Consider the following 5,880-nt stretch of genomic DNA (forward strand, 5'->3'; position numbering starts at 1 on the left):
TAGGCTGCAGTCCATGGGTCGCTAAGAGTCGGATATGACTGAGCAACTTCACTTTAACTTTTCACTTTCTATGCATTGGAGAAGGAAATGGCAGCCCACTCCAGTGTTCTTGCCTGGAGAATCCCAGGGACGGGGGAGCCTGGTGGGCTGCCGTCTCTGGGGTTGCACAGAGTCGGACACGACTGAAATGACTTAGCATCAGGCTTCATTTCTTATGCCATGCCTTCAGGTATTAAAAGAAAGGCTCAAGTGTTTTATTTAAGTTAAACTAATTAAAACCTTTAAAAATTCAATATTCCAACTTTCATGACCTCAGTTAAATGCATTAATTGCATTATGTCACTCTTTAAAATGAATTAAATGCCAAAGTATTATAGTTACAAATTTATTATGAATCTTACCCAGGATAGCAACATAATAGGGTTATTAAATTAAGGTTAATTAGAAGAAACACCAAGATTCCTACAATTTATTTATTCTTTTAAAAAAGCAGAATAATTTCCACCACTTACTTTATATGTATTGTAGAGTATAAAGCAATCTCATGCTTCTTCCCAAAGGGCAGGTAGTTGAAATCTGAACACTTTGACCCTCTTAACTAGTATAGCACAGGAGGTATCTGTGCATATAACCTCCTATGTCCATAATTATTAGCATCTTTCAAAAACAAAAATTAGTGTATCAGCAATGTCTTGATACACTAAAACAGTGTCTTGATACACAAAAACACTGCATGTTTTTGACAGATTTATTGAAAAACCTCTCTGTGCAAGGCCCTGTGCTACATAAGAGGGGTAAAGTGATAAACTAGACTGTTCTTGTCCTCATGGGGCTCCTGTCTTGGGGAGGATATAGACACATAAACTGCTGTAAAACAACATGTGAAGACATTGAATGTACAGAGAAGGGCGCTAATCTGCCTGGGAAGCAGAACAAGAAAGTTTACCAAAGTCTGTGCATAACTGTTTCAGCCACTGCTCTATTTGGGCTCAAAGCTATTTCCACACCTTATAAACTGAGATGTATAAATGAAAGATGTATGATCAGAGTGGACCATTAGCCACGTTCTCCTATTCTGATTCTTCTCAGTTATTGAGCCATCGCCAGTGAAAATCTGATTGGAGCACTTGGCTCTGTGCTTGAACCATTATTTTCCCTCAATTTATTTGGAGCTAAGGCAAAAGCGATGATCTAGTGTGTGTTCTGATACCCCCCTCCCCAAGAGGTATGCTATATTGTTATATTAAGTTGCTTCTTAGATTTCTTTGTATTCAGAATTATAGTTCCTGACTTTTCAAAATTATCCTTTGCATACATTTGCCTTCCTTATAAGATGAAAAGTGAACTTCATCCTGACATGAAGACTGATCATATAATCTACATTTAAAAGTAACATATATCTCTCAAAATAACTTCAAAATACTCAGCCATCAAAATTCAGTATGGTAAGGCTTCTTTACACATGGCAGACAACACTCTTCTAGAACATTGTAGAGAAGCATTCAGATTTGGATGTCATGTCCTGCCTAGTTAATTAGGGTGGAAATGCTTCTTTGAGTAGAACTTGCATATTTTTTTGCAGTGATGTATTTCTGAAAGATGATCTTCAAACAGTGCAAACACTCTTTGATCCTTTTTCCATAATAATTTGGTAAGAACAAATTGCTTAAGTATGTTGGCCAAATATGTTTTCTTATCATGTATTGTTTTCAGCATTAGTTATCCTTTAGTTATTAGCTTTATTCCTTGCAGGCCTGATTTTTCTCAATAAAATAACAAGCGTTAATTAAAATCATTTTGGAAATGACCCAAAAGTCATTTAAAATATCATGGTAGGTGGGACATGTAATGTGGAACTCTTCAGAGTTAACTGTCCTCATAGTTAACTAATGACCTGTTCTCTTTGGATGTACAAAGCACAGAAGGATGTACAAAAGCAGTCATACAGGTGACTTCAGAGGCCTTGTAAAGTTTATTACTTCTGGCCTAATTGTAACTTAGAAAAAAAAAAATCCCACACAGAAAACTTCACTATCCACAGCATGTCCTAGACTGTTAGAGTAGGACTTATAGGTAAATGTAGTTGCAGACACTTAATAATTGACTTCTCTCCCTGGTGGCTCAGACAGTAAAGAATCTGCATGCAATGCTGGAGACCAGGTTCAACCCCTGGGTCAGGAAGATGCCCTGGAGAAGGAAATGGCAACCCACTCCAATACTCTTGCATGGAGAATTTCATGGGCAGAGGAGCCTGACAGGCTACAGTCCACGGGGTAGCAAAGAGGCAGACGTGACTGAGTGACTAATTTTCAATTTCTCCCTGGTCGCTCAGATGGTAAAGAATCTGCCTTCCATGCAGGACACCTAGGTTTGATCCCTGGGTGGGGAAGATCCCCTGGAGAAGGGAATGGTTACCCACTCCGCTATTCTTGCCTGGAGAATTCCATGGCCAGAGGAGTCTGACAGGCTACAGTCCACAGGGTAGCAAAGAGCTGGACACAACTGAGTGACCAACATTTTAAAAAGAGTTTTTCACTTTTTCAGAGGATAATCCAGAGGAAACCTACAAGATGCCCTGGCAAGTCTTCAAGTTTGAAAAGTGATTGTATTTTTTTTTCCTGCTAGCAGCTTATTAACTTTATTAAGATTTTAAAAGGAAATAATTTTGAAATAGCAGTTAACAAAAGATTCAAATGACTTCCAAAGAGAACTGGGTGGTGAGGATCAGGAAACACTGGATGTGTTTCTGAGGGCAACTTCAGAATCAGCTACTCAGGAAACTTTAAAAAGAGAATTTATACCCTTTTAATAATGTCATGAATAATGGTAGCATGATGAGGGTTGATCCTTGAGGAAATGTGGAATGACTGCTCAAGTGTTCTTCAATTTTGAAATTTTATGATAAATGAATCCATTTTTCTCAAAACTGTTCAGAACAAGGCTCAGGGTTTTCAATTTAAGTGCAGGTTTATAAAAATTTATTTGGTTACTTCTAACACCAGTTAGCAAGCTTAAGCAAGGTAGGCATCTGGAAATCATTCTGAAATTAGGGGTGAGGCCTTGAACAGGCTGGTTTCTGAACCTCAGGTTGCTGCGTGAGCTTCAGCAACACCATAAACATTGCTGGATGGAGAGAGTGCCATGACCCAATTTCTCCATACACATGTTCCATTCACTTTACAACCTCCAAGCCTGATAACTAAGGAGCGCTCCGTCCTGTTCTCTGGGTGGCGGTGTTTGCCATGCAGGTGGAACACAGGCAGGTATTGATACCGTGCTAAATCACAGCATTCGGAAAAACTTGGGGCCTTGCAAAAGGCCATATCTCAAAAAAGTTACTGCTTCAAATAAATGTGCCATTTTATAAAACTACACCTACTGTATCAGAAAAAAATGTTCTTTCATGTGAGTGACATTTATATGACTGTCATTTATACGGAATAGGACATTCTCACACAGCAAGGCTGAAGAATTGGTTTGGAAAGCTGAGAGTATTCTCTGAATGATAAAAGTGGTGCAAATCCAAGGTATTCAGTAGAAAAAGACTGTCTCTCCACAACTGGGTAGTTTCCCTAAAAAAGTGAAACCTGCTTTATTATGAAGAAAGAAATTTCTTAGTTAGACATATGTCATTGATGAAGTTTTCAATGTATTTCAAACCTACAAGCATCTTTAGTCATGGGTTTTTACCTTGTTAGAGGTGGATTTTGTGGCTACTCTGCTCCAATAGTCTTTTATTTTATATGTGTGGAAACTGAGGCTGAGGTGTTGAACTTCTAATTAGAACTAAGAATAGAATTCTCCAGTCCCACCCCTGCCCTATTCTCCACCCAGTTGACTTTCCTTTAGACCAGTCATCTTCTAAAGAAAGTTTTAAAATTACTATCCAGAGGGGAAAAGTACCTTCCAGCTGCCCCTGGACAAACAGGGAACCAAAGGTTTTATTTACTCTTCACATCGATTACATTCCAAAGCAGAATTTCTCTGGAAAAACAATTGCTAAAGATCAATGAACGAAGCAGTTGCAAATCTCAGGACGCATTTTCAGCTCTTGGCCAGGAAGTGTAGTCAGATCTGAGATTGCCTTTATCTAGAAGTAAGACACAGAGAGAAGTCCAAAGCCCTAAGTCTTCCTTCTTAGGGCTCCTCTGCACCCCGAGGAAGCAAGAGAGAAAACTCCTGGAAGCAAGCCGCTTGCTGAATTGCTTAACTCATCCTGCCACACCCTTGGGTGGTCTTGCACCTTCTTCCCAGGGCGAGCAGGTTTGCGGAGCAGAGTCCTGGAAGCAGGGATTCGAGGTGGGCAGAAGCTGATAAGGGAGGGGAGCCCTATGGCGAAAGGTACCAGGCGTAGGCCGGCAGCAATATGACCCACCTGCGGGAGAGGTGCTTCCGAAGCGGCTGTGGTCCAGCGCCGCTGCTGCAGGGCGCAACGAGGGCCAGGCTGGGAGGGGACGCTGCTCGGTGCTCTGTGCTCCGGCGCTTTGCCACACTCAATTTAACAAGCCCAGAGCGGAGGGAGGGCTCGCTAGATTGCGCAAGAGAAGTGGTGAAGAAAGCGCTTCCAGGAAGAGTTCAAGCTGGGAATCCCAGACAGCTGGGAGGACCAGAAATTCCGGTGCTGCCACCGTTGCTGCAGATGTTGACATTCATCTCGGGCCAGTGGAGTTTTTAAAGGATTTTCCCCAGACCCTTTGAGATCTTGTTTATCCCTGGCAGATTGAGGCTTGGAGAGGCTGAGGAGGACCCCTTTTCTGAAGGAACCAAAGAAGCTACTTTGAAAAGCTGAGAAGACATCACCTGGTTTTGGTTTCTAGGCATTTCCGCCTGTGCTATAGTGTCTTAATTCAGAGGTGACATCTTTCTCCTCTACCTGGAAACCTTGGGTTTGGGGAGGGGCGGGGGTGCATAAATTGGATGATCTTGAATTTGGAGGTCTTAATTTAGGTACATTAAGTGGTTCAAAGGAAACAAACCAAGTAAGAGAGAGGGATACTAATGAGGATGCCAATGTGTGTCTATACTTATATAATATTGGATAATAATGGTGCAATTATATATATTGGACTAATAGGTCTTTCTACTTAGAAAGAGCTCAAGAGTCACACCTGTGATGGCTTAAAATTTAACTAACCATGATAATCTATGGGGCAAAACACAACTGCACTCCAAAATTCTGTGGTCTAGAGCCCAGAGCCTTCTCAATCTTTCTCCCACCCAATCACCTGGTCTTAATGATGTGCTTGCCCAGGGCAAGATGTTCAGCCACATGGGGGGCCTTTTCCTAGCACTTTTGAGTCAAATCCCTTTCTGCCTGGATTGCGACTCTCCCCAGAGCATCTCATGGAGTCAGGTCAGACACCATGTCTTCCAAGAGGTCTTCTTTGAGCCACTTGTTATAATTAAGCTTTTCTTTCTCCATACAGTGTAATTTATTCTTCTACTACAGAAGTTAGGATAATTTGCCTCTTAAGAAAATTATTGTGTATCTCCTTTCCTGGTCTGCAAGCTTCAAGGGTTGACACTCTATTTTTTTCAGCCTGGAATTCTCCACCACACCAAGCACAGTAGTTGGCATATAATAGGTACTCAACATTTATTGCACTCATTAGTAAATCTACTGCCAGTTATATTTTGCAGAAAGTTCATCAGGTATAATTCTTCGGGGATGGAAGAACATAAAAAGGTATTCATTGCTTTTATAGCATCTGATTTTCCCAGTCTAAAGACTCACAGGGTGAGAGAAGGGTGTAGCAAAGAAAGAAGGCTTCTTTCTGTGTCTCTAAGAAGCCTCACAGTTGATCAACACAGTTGCTGTGACTTGCTCCTGGTCTAGCATCTGGCTTTAATCCTTGTGGGCACAAGAACTCAATTCTTAGC

General features: G+C 41.2%; 1 protein-coding gene across 1 annotated transcript in view; it reads right to left on the reverse strand.

Annotated features, from left to right (window-relative positions):
- STEAP4 (STEAP family member 4) overlaps positions 1-4,485 on the reverse strand; it is a 26,303-nt gene extending 21,818 nt beyond the window's left edge. The window contains exon 1 of the mRNA XM_010828999.1: positions 4,376-4,485. The gene's annotated coding sequence lies outside the window, so the exon portion shown is untranslated. The remainder of the gene's footprint in view (positions 1-4,375) is intronic.
- Positions 4,486-5,880: the final 1,395 nt, after the last annotated feature.

The sequence above is a fragment of the Bison bison genome, unplaced genomic scaffold (assembly GCF_000754665.1).
Source record: "Bison bison bison isolate TAMUID 2011002044 unplaced genomic scaffold, Bison_UMD1.0 scf7180017864499, whole genome shotgun sequence".
Taxonomy (NCBI): Eukaryota; Metazoa; Chordata; class Mammalia; order Artiodactyla; family Bovidae; genus Bison; species Bison bison.